Raw genomic sequence first — 17,613 nt, 5'->3', positions numbered from 1 at the left:
TATACTTTGGATTAACATTGGGTTTATAAGCAAGACCTTGGAGCGCAGCAGGAGGAACAGCAGAGGAGGCTGGAGTGTTTTGGGGCCGTTTGAGTGGTTTTGTGAGTGCGGGGAGGGCCGGGCAGGGAGGAGCCGGGAGCTCCATTGGCTGCGGCCGCAGGTGAGCGCGGGGATAAAGCCGCACCTGCGGCCGCCGGGAGGGGCCGGGGCCGGGACCGCGCTGTCCTGGGCCCCCGCCCCCCGAGTCTGCTCCAAACATGGAAAGAAAGAAAGAAAGAACCCCCCAGTTTCCTTACTCGCCCACTGTTCTAGCTGAGTCTCTTGCCTCCTTAGCTTGTTTTTGTTGTTTTGGTTCAAAGTTGAGTGGAGCGGCCGCGGGATGGGATTGGGACCTGTTCACCAGAGCCAGGTGAGTGAGTGACTGCTCCATCCACGTGTCCGGAGGGGTTGGGTAAAAGTGGGGCAGGGTCTGGGAGCCACCTGTGTAGAGATGGGGGTTTGGGGAGTGGAGACACAGGATGCTTTAACGAGGTGTTCTAATTAATCCCGTTCCTGTGGCAGCAGCGCAGCTCATTCCCTACAAACACGAACACAGCTGCCCGGGGCCACGTGGGAGCTGAAGCCAGGACATGGCTTCTAAAAGGAAAAATGAGAACTTCTTAAACAGCTCCTGGGGATGTTTCAAGTCGTAAGTGATATCAAAGTTACTGAAAGCAGCAGCTGATGGCACATGGGGAGGTATTTCCCAAACCACCGAGAGTGTGGAGGTTGGTTTCAGAACAGTCTGACTCAATCAGAACCTTGCAGTCCCTCTGGACTTGCACTGGTGCAACAAACACCAGATCTGAGCTGCTCTCCAGGCCACCACTTGTAAGGATTTAACTTAATTTTCATCAGTTGATTTTTCTGTTGATTTTTCTGTGAATCACTTAAAATTGTTTCCTATCCAGTGATATCCCAAGAAGTGAAATATTTTAGAAAACAGTCACATTTGTTAATTTGCCTTATGGAGACAATTTTAACTTGCTTTAGTTTGAGTTCGCGCAGGTCTCTGAGGTCCCAAAGTCATTGTGATGTGGTGTTATAAGATGCTGAAGCTTAGCTTGGGTGAGCTCCCTCCTGATCTCTGGGATCAGAGGGACCAGGGGGCTCAGGCTGCATCTTCCCCTTTCTGTGGATGCCTTGTGTCGGCTGTTGTGTACCAGCAAAAGTGTCCGAAGGCCTTCTCTCACTTTTCCAAGAGAGAACCACGAGCTTTGGCTTCAGCTGCTGCTGAACAATCAGGTTCCTCTCCACGTGCAATGGACAGGGGTAAAGCCAATTTCAAATGTAGCTGATTATTATGGGGTAAAACTTCCTCAAAACCAAGAGGAATTTCCCTTTTGAAAGAAATAGCAGCCAGTTGAAAGCAAAACATATGGAAAAGTGTGAGGGTAACACCTGAGAAAGGCAGGAACCCCCTGAATGAGCAGCAGAACGTGCCTTGAGCAGGAACAGCCCAAAGGTTCTTGTGGGACACAACAGCTGGATCAGGCTGGGGCTGTGGAAGTGCTGCCTCTGGAAGTCCCAGTGTCAGAGCTGAGCCAATATTACAGGGACAGGAATTATTTCATATTTTCTCTCCAGGATGGGGAGTTCCTGGCACTTTTCAGAGCACAGAGGGCACGGCACTGAATTTCCAGAGGTTGCAACCCCTGGGGTTCATGCAAAGCCCTTTCAGTGTAGCCAATGCAGCTGGCTCAGAGCATCTGCCTTGACTGCTTGGTTCCTCCACAGACAAAGGAACAGAGAAACGTTTGCTCACTTTAAAGTTCAGGGACATCCAGCACAAGTTTACCTGACCTTTAATTAAAGGTTTGCCCCTTCTGAAGGATGCAGCAGACCTTTGCTGCTGTTCAGGGGGAGCTGCAGCCTGACCCTTCACTTCTCCCAAGTGAAAAGCAAAAATCAAGGGGTGTCTCATAAAAATTTGAAAATCCCAACTCCCTACACTTGAAATTGGCTGTTCAGAGTTGAGGGGAGCTGTTGGAGGTGGGTCCCTGGAGCTCGTATTTCAGGTTTTTATTACCATTTATTTAATGTGAGATTTCGCTGATAAGCACCTTGATTTGACGATCTGAGCTGCTCCCGAAGGAAGCTGGAGCCGAACCCAGCCTGCAGCTGTTCACTCCCTGTGCTGGGCTCGGTGCGTCCCAGGCAGGAAGGGGTTAATGGCCGGGAGCCACGCATGAGGCATTTTCGGGGCTGAACCCGTCCTAACTTGCCTGATAAAAGGCATTTCAAATAAGCCAGGATTGCACTGAGGAATTTCAGTTGATGGGTTCCTGCCTAGGCCACCCTTTCTCAGGGCTTACCCAGAAGCTTTTAACAAGTCCTGACAAAACCAAGGGAGAGGCTTCAGGGCAGCAGCAGGTTTCGATTTAAAAGCAGGAGAGAGAGAGAAACACCCTGAACTATTTGTTCTCTTAAATCGTCCATCAGCACCTCCGCACTGGGGGTTTGTGGGTTGGGTTTTTGGTTGGTTTTCAGGGTTGTGGTTTTTTTTTTTTAATTTAAGTGCAGGCAAACATTTCAGTTCACCTCCAAGGCAAGTTTTGCACTTTAAGCTCTCTTTTCCCAAGCTGCAAAGTGCAAGCAAATTAAAATTTGAAATCTAAAGTTATCCAAGTGCGTGGGAGGTTTGCCAAAAGTCAGAACTGGACCCATCTGAAAGCCCCAGTTTTCCCAGGCATTAAGGAGGAAGGAGTTGGGACCTTAATTTGGCAAAGCCACCCAAACTGGAAACACCATTTGCAATTCCTTGCTGGGATGTGGTGAATTTTCATTTCATTCATGGGATTTGTGTGTTTCGAGATAGATTTGTCTTACTGTTTTCAGTTATTTAGAGGAGAAGCAACATGCGATGCTAAGGATATGCATTATGTTCTGATTTGTTAATGTTATAGATAAACCATGGACATATCCATAAAGTAAAATATTTCAACCTACAGATTCCTTTACAGGAATCTCAGAAATGTCTTTATTGCACAGATGTAGGGATGGGTTGGATTTTGAAGGTGGAATATTCCTAACAGTCTTAATTTTCATTACTTTTCTCTTTCACAGATTGGAAGCTTTCAGGAAGAGGCTGAACACCCTTTAGAGGGTTTTAAACTATTTAAATCATCATGGTGCCACAGGGCAATCCCATGATATCCATGATATCCATGATCCATCTCACAGAAGGGATGAGCAGGGGCAGCCTGGCAGTGCCACGCTGGGACAGGGGATGAGTTCCCTGCTCTGCCCGGGCTTCACGAAGCACCTGAAGGGAGCAAACCCCAGTTCCCACATCCTGGGGCCGGGATTAAATGGGATTATCTCTCCCCCGTCACGGCTAAAGGGAAGCAGTACCTTAACGCACTCCCAGTATGGCCAGAGGTCTCTAAAAAGGACCGGCACTTTGAGGAAAATCGCCTCCAGGCATTCCCTGGGTTTTGTAAGTTCAGGGTTTAAGGCCGTGGCCATTATCTGGTCGCAGCTCCCTTGTAAAAGCCATAAAAGACAAAAAAAGCCTTGAGCATTTGCTTTGCAGAAGCTCCTGGTGCCTTAAAGGCCTTCCAAAGACGAGGTTGCCACATCCTTGGCTCGGTTGTTCCCACAATTAACAGGACTAAGTGTCCAAAGTGGCTGCTTTGTTCCAGGCTAAAGTTACAGAGGTGAAAAACACGGATATGGTGGGGGGAAAGGAAAAGGATGATTTCAGCCCAGAGAATCCCTCCAAGCACCAAGTTCACACCTCCCACACACGCCTGAACATCGCAGGTGACCCAGCGGGCGTTCCTAAAGGCACCTTAGCACCCCAAAACCTCGCCCGCGTTTTCCCGAGGGAAATGAGGACGATCCATGGGTTCTGTTGTCCTTCATTCCACCGGAGTCTGTCTCGTACCTAACCAGATTTCAGTGGAGTGAAGCACAAGAGACATGGAGCTGAACCGGCACCAGAGGAGCTGCTTCCCACTGCCAGAGCTGGGGAACCACGTGGAAATTTGGATACACCAGGCAGAGACCACACTGCTGGGAACTGGAGAGGAGCAGCACGAGGAGCTCTTTAATAACCTGAATATTTCCTGAAAATCCCCAGTAAGAACCCTCTGTGAGCATGTACTTCCTTTCTGCATAATGTGTAAAGATTAAAAGTCTACAAAGACCACAAGCTGCTTTCTGGAAGGTTTAAATACCTTATTAGCAGGAAATTAAACCCTAAAGTGGATAAACGAGCTGTGTAACCTCATCCCTTTCAGTCATCTTCCCTCCAGGATGGGACAGCCAGGGAAGAAACCAGAAAATAACCTCATTTCAGTGCGCTTGCACCACTGCGTTCCCTCAAAAACCTCTCCCTAAAGAATCCCCAGTTGTGCCTGCTTCCCTCCAACTCTCCTGCCACACCACCTTCAGAACCTGGAAAAACTCCATCAATATTTTAGACTCATTTATTTTGTAATAAAATTAATGTAAATAAGATGGAAGTTGAGGGAGAATTCAGATTTTTCAGGCTGAGCACAGGATAGATCTTTCAAGGTGTCAGTGTAAATTCCTTGAAGGTTAATGCAGTTAAATATTTGATGCATAAATGTGTCACATCTAACACTAATCACTCACCAGTTGTAATTGCCTTTTCAAAGTCCTCACCTCCCTGAGACAAATGCAAAAAAAAAGGAGATCTGGCAAATTTAAAACAAAAAAACAAATAATGTCTTCCTCCCATCGGGATGTATTATTCGCCTTGATAGATTTACTAGCAGATTTCGAGAATTTATTGTCCTGTATTATTCCTCAGCCGCCAGCCTAATCCTTCTTTTCCCCGGCCCCTTCTCTCTGACTGATTTGAAAAGCTTTCAGGAAGCACTTGCTGATGGCTTTTCCTACAAACACAGAGCACGGCCACCGGCTCCCTCCCACCCTGCTGCTGAGCTCTCCCACTCAGCGAGTGTCAAAGCTCCTGGTCCTTGTTTCCAGGCCCATTCCTGAGCCCAGCACAGCCCCTGTGTTGAATATCTCACAAAAGCAGCTTTCCCTGCTCAGTGTTGAAGTTCCACTCGAGTTCAAACCAAATCACTGCAACTACAGATTTGCAAATGGGACTCTGGCCAGCTCTGCACTGCTTCAGGTTTTCTTATCCATCTCATACTCCATACCTTGAAATTCATCACCACCAAAACCAGCTCTTGATGGCTTTTCATAGAACGGTTTGCTTTGGAAGGGGTCTTAAAGATTGTCCCATTCCAACACCTTCTGCCATCCCAGGCTGCTCAGAGCCCTGTCCAACCCAGCCCTTAACACCTCCTTTTCCTGAAGGATTTTCCCTCAGAGCATCTGAGAGCTCAGCAAGCCATTCTTTGGAGTTCTGGTGGTGGGTGTCAAGAGCACTGGGCAGAAATTGGAGTTTTTTCCGTTGTTATCCTTTTAGCAAAACCAGGAGTCCCAGTGCACCAGGGTAGGTCTCACTTGCCAAGCACAAGTGGATGAAAAACGCACAACTTTGTGTATTTGCCAACTAAAAGTAATAAAACAAGGGATCCTACCTTGCCCCAGGTCTGGAGGGCAGAACTCTGTGCAGAGAACTGCTGCTGCTGAAGATCCATTGGAGCAAAATTTGCCTTCCCACCGTTCCCTCCTCTCCTCCCTGCCCGGCTTCAGCTCCCCAGCCCTCCTCGGCAGGGCAGGAGAGGCCTGTGGATGAAGACACAAATAAAGCTGGGTATTAATGACATGCTGGGGAATGTTTACAGCACTACAAGTCATACATTACTCATCCATTTGTTCTTTTTTTCCCTATATGAAGGACATTTTGGGTAACAGCTTTCCATACATTAAAGCAAGGCACATAACGAGACAGCAGACAAACTGCCAGAGCTGTGCAGTGCCGTGGACAAGGCTCTGTCAGCACGGGCTGAGTTAGCAGAGCTCCCTTCAGAGCTGACAGGTGCTGTGTAAATGCAAGCTCGTTATCAAAGGAACCACGGCTTGTTGCTCACACTGATGTAGCACCAGAGACAAGAAAAACCCTCCAGTTACTCTTTGGAGTAATATCTGCAGTCTAGAGACTGAATATTCCCAGGCCGTAGAGAGCAGCTGATGATTCAGATCTGGCAATTCACACAGGAGAAGGCTCCTCTCGGGGGAAAGGAGTGAGACCAGGGCCCAGCAGCCAACAAGTGCCAGCCAGCAGGGTCTGCGCCAGCATCTGGGAGCTTCTGGGGCACTTCACACCCAGTGCCCTCTCCTGCTGTTGTTTGTGACCATCAAACCCTGAACGGTTTCTGTCACCGCAGCTTGGTGAGGGAAGCTGGAGAACCCCAGTGGAAGGGATGGATTTGAGGCGCATTTCTTTGGCAGCTTGCATGTGCAAGTCCCGTGCTGTACTGAGGTGCATTAAAGCCTTCAGGCACAGGGATCCCTGGTGTATTGGAGGGAAACAATCACGAATAAACCCTCAGGCAGGCCAGGTTCTCTTACTGGGCAGCATAAAAGCAGCAAGTGCTCACCCACTGCAACCTCCCTGTCAAAAACTGAACCATCAGGAGCTGAAAGGTCCCTGAAATGGCACAAAACCAGGCTGGCTTATTCCAGCAAAATATCTGTTCTTTCTGAACATTTCCCCAAGGAAACAAGGTGAGGAATTACACTGCTGAGCCCAGGGAGACACACTGCTGGAAAAGCCACGAGTTTTCAGCTTTTTTAATGGTTACATTTCATTGTTGTGCCTAAATGCTTCACTTAAAGCCAGTTTTTATTCAATAGACAGCCCGGCCTCAAACACCATTTCAATGCAAACCTTCCAGCCCTTCCAGTTGCTTCAAATAAACGCTGCCTTGTCTGGTGCTAACTTTGCCGAGCCCAGAAGCAGAGGGGAGGTTTGGATGAGAGGCCCTTTAGAAACCCTTTACAAATGTAGATTTGATTGACTGACTGATTGAACTTAATTGCAGACATTCTCTTAATTGTACACTTAATTACTGACACTGTGTCAAAAGATTTCTGATGCAGCACCTGGAGGACAACCTTGCAAGTGCCAGTCGGAGCCAGCTGCACTAGACATCGGGGAGGTGCTGCGCGTTGCCGCAGCTTGGAAGGGGGAAAAAAACCCATAATATTTTAATAATATACAATTAGGGTTCCACCCACCCTCAAACACGCGTGTGCACATGCACACAATCACAGATCTCCTGGCAGGGAGGGCGGCCAGGCATGGGGAAGAGAAAAGGAACAAAGGGTGGCAATTAGGGCCCGTGTGACAGTGCCACCCCTGCGGTCCCTGCGAGCATCCCCGGCGCGGGCAGGGACCGAGGGCACGGCGGCCCCGGGGCTGGCAGCGCTGCCACAGCTGCCGCTCGGGAACCCTGTGTCTGCCTGGGGAGCAGCGCAACGGGAACAAACCCCGCGGTGTTCGCTCGGAGGTTCCACCCCTGGATGTTCCCAGCGGCGCTGCGCGGTCACTGCAGCTCTCGCTGCGAGTGAGGGAAGAGATAACAGTGGTCTCTGCTTGTGATAAGGAGTGTCTGCGGGAACTTTGTATTGTTCTTGTACGTCTCAACAGCAAAATGAGCATTTTAGTGAATGCAAAAACCCCAAAGCAGAGCACACCAAAACTCTACAGACAAGCAGCAGAGAATGCTGGAATTTACACTCACAGAACTGCAATTTGCTCAAAACACCTGGAGCCTCGTTAATTTACCTGTGACATGTTGCTATACTTAATTGCCTTTGACAATTAGTAACATTTCAACACCTCCTTTAATGGCCCAATTATGAGAACACTTGTCTTCCGTGCAGCAGATAGAGGAAAATAGATGGGTGAATCTCCAATGCAAAACTCCTCTGCAGGTATTTTAATGAACAGATCAGAAAACATCCCCCGAGGAGGCCGCTGTGACGGTGTTTGGTGACAGAGGAGCTGTGTTTGCCCAGCTCTGGCCCTGCTGGCACGGGCTGGCACAGCTGCCTCTCCGTCAGCAGCGCTGCAAAGTTCATTACAGGGAAAGTGCTGAGCGCTCCCCTCGCTCCACGTCCCGCACTCGGGGTTTTATCGATTCCTCCTCTCTGCTAACAAAGGGCATCCTCTGGAAACCAAATCCTGCCTCCAGACTGCGACCCGCACAGAACCTCTTCCAGCCACACGAGGTCCTGCCTGTCCAGTGGAAATCCCTGTTAGAATAAGGCTTTGCAGAACTGCTTGGTTAAATGTTAAATGTGGCCATCCTCTGTCAGAGAAAGCAGGGAGCTCCTTACAACACAGCCTCGAGCTGGGCACAAGTGCTGATTTAACAGCTCCTCTGAGCAGAGGGACTGGGGGAACCTTGCTGCTGTTGCCTGTAATTGGAACAATCCCTGCTGACACACACGCAGAATTCACCAGCACAACAATTCTTCTTCTGTCTTCTCTTTTTAACAGCAGCTCTTAAATTACTTGGATCAGGACATAATCTTTTGCTGACCACTTTGTTCTCTCACTGGAGCTGTGTAAACCAGGAGTGAGTCTGAAGAAAGCTCCCCAGCCTCAAAGCTGCCCCGAAGTGGCTCCTCCAAAAGAGCAGGTGGAGTCTCAACGGTGGATGGAGTTTATGAATAAAACAATGTTTTATTAAACTACTATTACATTTTGATTGAACAGCGTTTGGACTACAGAGGAGCAGACACATTCCTGAAAGTAATTGGTTTTCCACATCTGCTTTCCTTTCTAATTGGACTAATTACTTCAGTGTAGGATCATGTTCACTACTCTCCAGAAAGCAAGAAACCCTGATTTACAGTGAGAAGAGCAGCAATTAGAGAGAATTAATTCATACGGCAACATCTAAATAAATCATATTATGAGAAGACAGCAATGTAATTATTGTGACTGGTGACTCCCTTGTGGAGAAACATCATCCTTAAGCCAAAATCAAGCAGCTCAGTCCTCTGAGGAATCCACCACACTCCTCCAATTTCACAGAGCGTGTAGTACCGATTTTATTTTTAAGACCCAATTGAGGTGCACTGTCAAAACCAATAGGTTCTAACACTCCTCAGACAGCTGAGGAAAAACAATCAAATCCTTGACAACTCCATGGTTGTCCTCAGAATCCAATGTGTGTTCAACAGCCATGGATAACAGATGCCAACAGCAGCTTCCCATCAGAGGTGCAGGGATTTCAGGGGAGGGATCCTCCCTCTGGCATGAGCCAGGCTTTTCTTCCTCCCCCAGCCCCATCCCGGGCTGGTTAAAGGGTTTAGTGAGGAGAACAAGCCGAACCATGGGGTTTCAGGAGAGGATCCTGCTCCACACATGGATAAATTACCTCGCTGTTCATCCCTGAGCAGTCTGGAGCTGCCCTCAGCACGGGGATGAGATTTTCTCTGCTCCTTTGGGAAGTGGTGAAAGCATTTTAGAGAGCTCCCTTCACCCGTTCGTCATTAACTCTGTCCTTAATGCCACTCTCAGGTTATTAGTAACGCTAATGACTCATTAATGACACGTCTCTGTCCTTAATGGCATTCTCAAGAACTTCGGTGCTCCTCTCACTTGCTAAGGAAAATGCTGCCTTCTTCTCCTCCTGTACTTCCAGCAAAAAAAATCCACAATGTCTTTTTTGGGCGAGGAGAAATAGATAATTTCCACACCTAAACCAGACAGCACTGAATATCCTGTTGTCTTGGTTTGAAAGACAGGTGTCTGCCAAGGAAGGCAGGAGCCTCCCTCGAAATGGAAAATGTAACGCCCTTCCTTCCGAATTATTATACTTTTGAAACTAAGGGGTTTTCAGGCAAAGATATGAGGAATAGGAACAACAGTTCCGTACTTATATATATATATACACATACATGTGTGTATAACCAGTCAAACACACAGCAATAACCATGGCAGTAACAGCAAACAATCACAAACCCAGTCCCAGCCTTCTCGGCTGTCAGGCCCTTTCCCCTCGGGTGCAGTTCCGCTCGCAGCCGGCAGGGGCGCTGGCGGCTCCCGGTGAGCAGGGCAGGTGCGATGGTTCCCCCGCGGCTGCAGGGGGCGCTCCGGAGCGAGCTCGGGGAGCACGCGGCACCGGTGCCCCGGGATCCCGGGAAGGGATGGAACAAAGGCTTCACAAACCCCTGGGCAGCCGATCCCGGTGTCCGGCCGGACCCTTGGGAACAGCAGGCTGGAACGGCAGGGACGAGCACAAATCCCGGGTGGCAGACAAGATGTATCGAACTCCGGAGCTGCAGCAGGACCCCCCGGAGGTCTGGGCAGGCAGGGCGTGCGGGGCTACAGAGCAGCAAAGGCTCAAAGCAACAGCGGGGCAGGGCGGCCACAGCCTGGCTCCCAGCGGGGCGGGGAAGGTGGGCTTGGGATCCTGGGGTTCTCCCCGAAGCACCCGAGCACACAGTGGAAAGGTCCCTCTTTTAGTAAGGCGGGGTGTTAAACAGGGTCCCGGTGTAACAGCCGCTCCAGCGAGCGAGCTCCACTCACGGTAGAAGGAAGGCAGCCGAAAGCAGAAACCTGCAGCGGTAACAAACTCTGTCCACCACGACAACAGCCTCCTCTCCCTCTGAACTCTGGGAGAACAAGAGCCCTCGGGGCTGTAACACAACCCCTTTTTCCCAGTTCAAATCTCCGCCCTAAAGGAGAGAACCCCAGGAGAAAGGGAGTAGCCCGATGGACCCCTCCCCCTGGAGCCAGGTCTTTCGTATCTCTCAAGCACCCAGTAATTTGTCCCCCCCGGCAGCACGTATTGGGAAAATTCTTTAAGAGAAAAAGAAAACAAAAGGAGAACTCCTAAAACCCCCACACCTGTGCCATAATTCCATGGTTTACATGGAGCAGCTCCCAAGTTTCTCTGTGGCTTCACCACACCACGAGAGGCAGAATAGCCCCGTGCTCCTCCTCAGTGAATTAATTCACTTAATCTGGTTGTTCTGCTCTCAGGTGTCTCTGTACAAGTGGCTCTGTGAATCAGGGCTGGGCACTCCCTGCGCTCAGACTCTCTGCTCTCACACACCAGCCCCTCCCAGGGTCTCACGCTGTCACACAGGATGTGCATAAGCAGGGCACGAATTAGCATAATGAGATGTTAGACTTCGTGTCCACGCGCTGACACCTCATAAATCCCTCACATCACAAAGCCACGCTTCCCATCCAAACACTCACCCACTCTGAGCAAACGCCTGATCCATTAGGATTTAGGGTGATAAATTGTCACTTTGGACAGGTGCAGGCAGATCCATCCCGATTTGCCATTCTTGTGCCACAGCAGATAAACACAACCATCACTTCAGCACCGGGACTGGCAGGGAAAGGTGTTTAACACTGAGCCTGCAGGAAAGCAAAGCCTGGGGCTTGGGGGGTTTAAGCAGATTTAGGAGCCTCAGCTCTCTCTGTTATTATTTACTGCAATTCAAATCTCCCCTTTCCTTCTGAGAGGTTTTCATAGCTGCCTTTAAATCTCTAAACGCTTCCAAAAAAAAGGTAAAAATAAAATCAAATAAAAATGAAGAATTCCCTCTGCATTGAGAGTTTATCCAGACTCTCAGACATTTGCATCCAGAAGGTGAGAATCCCTGGGGATGGATTCCCTTCATCCCACACCTGGGGCCATTTCTGTGCAGAAAACACACAAAGGGGGTAAAATGCTGCACAAAGGGGGTAAAATTCTGCACAAAGGGGGTAAAATGCTGCACCCCAGTCCAACTGCTCTCTGTGCTCACTCTGTGGCAGCCACAGCTAGCAGAAATTTGGGTTTCGGTGCCACAAGAACTTCTCAGCTCAGGATCGAGCCCACCTGTGCAAACACCTCCAGCAGAGCAACACAAAACTCTCCTGTTTCACTTCCTTGCTCCACTTTTATGTTAATATTTGTTACCTTAGCCAGACAGGCCTGGAAACAGAATAATGGGGAAATGGATCTAATTACTCTGGAAGCATGGAAGAGATTTTAAATTGATTTTAGCCCTGTATAGCCCTGACAAAAATATAGATGCAGAATGAGCAGAGGTCCTAAAGGAAAATTAAGGCCACAGGAAACACAAGCTCGTTAAAAAAAGGGAAAAGGAGTACAATAATAAATATACCCAAGTATCACAACAGTGTAAGAACTATTTTGAAGGTAAGTGGAACAGCTAATAATTCACAGCCATTATTCTTTTATCATTGTTCAGCTGAAGGTTGAGAAGATTTTAAAACTGCAATTATGAACAATAGATTTGCATTGAAATCAGCTCCTCTGCTGCATTTCTCCCTCCTCTCCCCTCCTCCTCCTCCTCAATAAAGAGGTGGAAGCAACAAAGAAAGCAACATCTTGAATACAGGAGAGAAAGGGAGTTTTTAAGGAATACCCACATAATCAGATACTCCAAAAAAGGAAGAAAAGCAGAGCCTGGCTCCTTGGGCATTTCTTAAAAATCAAACCAGTTAAGTTGGGTTCTTTGTGCCAGTTGGTCAAATAAGTAGGAAAGTTCCCTATTGAGCTGCACTGACAGATCTTTACATCCTTTTACAACCATCCTGAGGCCAGGTTTCCTTTTCCACTCCTTGGGGGCCCTTCTCAGCTCACTGGGAAGGGGAAACGTCTCAGCATTGGGAGAAGTGGAAAGGAGAACACTCAGATCCAAGGAACGAGGCTGCGAATCCAGGCTGGCTCAGCACAGGAGCACGCAGGGAGAGGTTTTCCTCTGGAAAACCCTTTGGAGAGAGGCAGCAGCATCCCTCACCTCCCCAGCCTCCACAAGCAACAGCTCTCCTGACAATTTATCCCCTTCAGCAACTTCAGAAATTTAGAATCACTTTTCTGGTAGAACACTGCCCGCTTTGGGTTTGTTTTTAATTTCTGGTGCCTCCTTCCCCGAGTCTCCTCATGAGTGTGGATTAATGAACAATTACAAGGCTTCATTCTCACTGCCATGTAGTTCCAAGAAAGGAAGAGCATCTCTCTAGAACATTATGCTTGAAAAACAAAGGAGAGCTTTGACTGTCAAGTCACTGATGTTCCCTCTTCACTTAAAAGCTTTCCAATTTACTTACAAATTATAGTGTTTTTAATGCAAATTAAGCACTAGAGAACATTCTTTCCTTCCCCCAGATTAGCAAGAACCAAATTGACCAAGAAAGCCAAACATGGAATCTGGACTCAATGAATATTTTAAATAATGAGGCTGTTTAATTATTCTGATTGGTGAAGGATGATGTTATTAAACGCCTCTGAGCTGATGACAGGGTTGGAGCACACGGCTCTGCTTTGTGAACGCCGAGAAAGTGTTTCCTGACACTCTGTGTTCTGGTATTTTCTGTTGCGTGAACTCTGGGGCTGAAATGCAGCTACACACGCTCAGGACCCCTGGGGAATCTCCTGGTTCGGGAGCAAATGCCAGGATGGGAGGGCAGAGCAGCTGCAGGAGATGTGGGAATGAGCACACCCTGCCCCACTGCTGCACCAGGAAACAGCGGGGCATCAGTCCAGGGGTTTGGGGAAATAAAACCACAAAATCAGAGTTCACTCAGTTCTTCTTTTGCTCCAGCACCCCTCACTTTCATGGACCTTTAGGTTTGTGCTCTCACTTCCCACAGGAAACAAGGAGAGGGATTCCTCACCAGGAACTGCAGTGACAGGACAAAGAGTGATGGGTTCCAACTGAAATAGGCAAAATTTGGATTGGCTATTGGGAGGAAATTGTTCCCTGTGAGGGTGGGCAGGCCCTGGATCCCTGGCAGTGCCCAAGGCCAGGCTGGACATTGGGGCTTGGAGCAGCCTGGGATGGTGGGAGGTGTCCCTGCCATGGCATGAAAGGATCTTTAACATCCCTTCCAAGCCAGGCCGTTCTGGGGTTCTGGGACAGACCTGATGGCTCTGAGATAATCGGTGTGTCTTGCACAGGACCCAGCTGAAGCTCGTTACACCCCACCCTCCCCACCTGAGCCTTGTGACCCCACCCCACCCTCACCACACCCCCCCCATGACCATCCCTGCACCGCCTCCAGCGCTTCTGGCATCGAATTTCCTTAAAAGCTCAGGTCCAGGTGTTCCCACGGGGCCCTTCACGAGGTCACGAGGGTGAAACAAGATCCCGTCCCCATGGCAACCCATTCACACCTCATTAACATCTCATTAACACCTCCCCCACTTCCCAAGGCCACCTGCCCCGCCCTGAGCCTATTTTTGGCGTTAATTAGAGATTGTGGAGCTTCTGGAGACCGCAGGTGAATGAGAAGAGGCCAAGAGCACACCTGGCCCTTGATCTCTTGTCCTTGAACGCCCCCGGTGCCCCGGCTCTGAGCACAGGCCCAGCCCTTTGATGAGGCTGGGAGAGGTCAGAGGGAAATCTGCTGTTCCTGGGCTTTTTAGTCTGGATCCCATCCTGCTGGTTCCTGTGCTTTGGCTGTGTCCGTGTGCCCCTGGCTCCTCGTCCCATCCCATCCCATCCCCAGAGGATTCTGCTCCCTCCAGGAGAAACCTGGGAGAGCTCAGCACAGCCCTTGCCTTGTCCAACACCTTCCCCTGAGCCAGCACGAGGGGATTTATCCAAATCCAACTCCCCCTTGCTCCTCCACTTCCCTTCCTTGCACCCTGGAGCAGCGATGTTCCAGAGGAAGAACATTTTGACCCCAAGCTCGGTGCTCTGAAATGGGCCAGGGGAACACAACAGGAACAGAGGCCGGGCTCAGGAGGAAGAGACTGGAAACAGCTGCAATTGCTGGCAGAATAATGGAGAAATCTGCTCAAAATGGGGCGGTTTTTGTTTGTTTTCTAAATGTTTACAATTAATTGTACCTAAGGGTAGGACCCCAGCTCTCTCCTGGCACAGCACTGCTTTGCTGTAACACCTGATCTTCCCCAAAACGGGCAAAGCCTGCTGCCCTCAGTGGCCGTGGGCCCCCAAACCAGGTCTGCAGCAGCCCACACACCGCTGCACCAGCCAGGGACCTCCTCCTGCAGTTCCCACTGAGCTTTCCCACTGCTGGCAGGGGCTGGCAAATTCACCCTCAGGAAAAAAAAAATAATAATTCAAGCTCCTACCTACATGAGCTACTGAAGGAAAAGACACAAAACCCACAAAAGCCAACTAAGCAAACAAAAAGGAGATAAAAGCAGTTTGCTTTAAGGCAGCAGCTTTTCTGAAAGCCTGCAGTAAATCTTTAAGATTATCAATAATGAACACATTCAATGTCTTTTTTTCGTCTTCTTTTAAATCACTTCTTGCAGTGGAAAGAAATCAGTCCGGGGGGTTGTTCCTATGTGAGCTGCATTTATTATCAAGGGATTGAGAGAGCTCGAGATGGAAAGAGGGAAAATGAGCCTCGACAGGGCTTTGGGAAAAAAGCTCAGCGCCACTTTATAGCCCTTCCTCCACCTCTTTGTCACAGCACCCCGTAATGAGCCCTGGAATTCATCTCAGCTCTAATGACACTCACAGTGGTGGATGTTTCTCCCAAATTTAGTCAAGTGACAACACAGAGTCTTTAATATGCAAAGGAGGCCTTTGTGTAACTCCCCAGAACTTTGGTGTCTTGTCAAGGCTTACAGGAATTCCGGGGGAAACAAATTGCGCTAATCACAGGAGCGAGCGCGTGGGGAGGGCTGTCACGGCGGCGCTGAGATGTTCACTCGCCCCGGGCTCACACGAACATCGGCACCTCCTGGGACTCCTCTGAGCCCGGCTCCGGCCCGTGGGGGCCCCGCACTGCCGCGGGGCCACTCGGTCACTGCCCCAAAGCCCAGCCCTGGCCAGCAGCTCGCCCCGCTCCTGGCTGCTGATTCCCAGGCAGGACGGAACCCAGGGCTCCTGGGGGAGCTCAGCAGCCTCGGGGCTCCAGGAGAGCTCCTGGGCAGTGCCCAAGCCCCAGGAGAGGCGATGCTGCCAAGCCCCATGGTCCAGAGATTTTCTTGGGATCGTCTTTGGGGTTTGGTGGTGGTCGCTTTGGTTGGTTGTTTTGTTTTTTTTTTTTTTTTCCTTTGGGGGGATTTTTTGGTTAAATGGGGAGGAAATAAAGCGACACTCCCCTCCTAGCCCAAATCATTACTTTAGAAAATCCTTCTGGCCCAAGGCATTAAATTAAAAAGAATGTGTCATTTCCTCCTGATAATTTTTAATTGATCACATCCACCACGGAGGTGGAGCTTGGCTAGAAAGGGTCTGCACCAAACAGCTCCTATTTGTCTGTGATTTCCCTGGGGCATCTTTTAAACCATTAAAATTTACAAACAACTTCATTTCTTATTAACACAGTTCCTTAATTGCTTCCATGGGAAAAGAGTCAAGTTATTTGCATCTTCTTTTCTTGGGGCTCCAGGGCTTCAGAGCAAACATTTCAGGATAAGCTTTGAAATGAAGCAGAAGTTCTGCTCCAGACCCAAGCCTGGCTCCTCTCCAGGCTGGCTCAGACACCTGCACATCCTACAAGGCCATTTTAAACCTCTTGGACAAATAAAAGGATGGTTTTGGGGCAGGTTTTTGGATAACCCACTACTGGCAGATCACACCAAGCCACCTTTCTTGTCCCTCCAAGCCAAAAGCTTCCAAGAAGGGCAGCACCATCACCTCTAGAACTGAACAGCCAGAGACGGCATCTCCTGCCTGTGTGAATGTACAAACCCCCTCTGGTAACACAAATCCAGCCTGGGTGTCTCCAGCACGGCACTCACAGAGAGCTCCCAGCCGAGGACATTCTCATTCCCCCCGAGCCGAGTCCCTCATCACCGCAGGGCGTTAATCAAATCTCCCTGGGTCAGGGCTGCAGCCCCTGCGTTCATCATCAGTTTGGGATGAAGGCATTACCTAGGCTCAGAGAATGCCTCCCTAAACATAATCAAGCATCACTTTCTGCAGTGTCCCTGCCCCGAGTGTTCTCCCTGTGAGGAGCCCATGGCAGGTCCCTCAGGCAGCTCCTGCAGGGCTCAGGAGCAGGGGCAGCATGGGCATCTCAAGGACCACCAGTGAGACTTTCACTTCAGACAGACCCTCCAGCCAGGCCATCAGAGCAATTTTAGCATTTTTGGTCTGCCAGAGGCCCCTTCAAACCCCACCAGCCTCCTGCAGCTCTCCCACAGGGCAGCTTGGACAGGGTTTGGTGCAACCTGGGACAGCAGAAGGCATCCCTGCCCATGGCAGGGGTAGAACAAGGTGAGTTTTGAGGTCCCTTCCAACCCAAACCATTCTGTGACTGATGATTCCATGAAATGGTGATTCTCTGACGGCAGTGTTAGTGCCGACTGCTGAGATCTCTCCCGTTTCCGTGTGTGTCTGTCGGAGCACTGCTCCAGCAGGATCCATCAGCTGTGCGTGGGAACACATTCCCAGGAAGCACCCACATGTGAGATGGAAATCCCCAGCTCCTCCCACGTTTCCCGAGGAGCCCGGGCTCTGCTCTGTCTGAGCACGGAGCGTGCCCCAGGAAAGCACTTGCAGCAAATGGCACCGAGTTTGCCATAAGCTGATACATTTCACAAATTCACTTTACATTTAAAGACTGAAATATAAATCCCAGAGCTATATTGAAACTGGATCTCACCCAAAGCCAGGAGTCTGTTGCTTGGCTTTAAATATCACTGGGAAATAGAAAGGGATCCTTTTAGTTAATAGTAATTATTATTCAGTCTATCATTAACAGCAACTGCACTT

General features: G+C 49.5%; 1 long non-coding RNA gene across 1 annotated transcript; it reads left to right on the top strand.

The window, feature by feature from the left end:
* Nucleotides 1–214: 214 nt before the first annotated feature.
* Nucleotides 215–4,503, top strand: LOC109145276. The gene is made up of 2 exons (XR_002046566.2): nucleotides 215–409; nucleotides 3,106–4,503. It is a non-coding gene; the product is annotated as an uncharacterized LOC109145276 (long non-coding RNA).
* Nucleotides 4,504–17,613: the final 13,110 nt, after the last annotated feature.

The sequence above is a fragment of the Corvus cornix genome, chromosome 26 (genome assembly GCF_000738735.6).
Source record: "Corvus cornix cornix isolate S_Up_H32 chromosome 26, ASM73873v5, whole genome shotgun sequence".
In the NCBI taxonomy this organism is placed as follows: Eukaryota; Metazoa; Chordata; class Aves; order Passeriformes; family Corvidae; genus Corvus; species Corvus cornix.
Note: the sequence above shows the minus strand (reverse complement) of the source record. Positions and strands in the feature narration are given on the sequence as shown.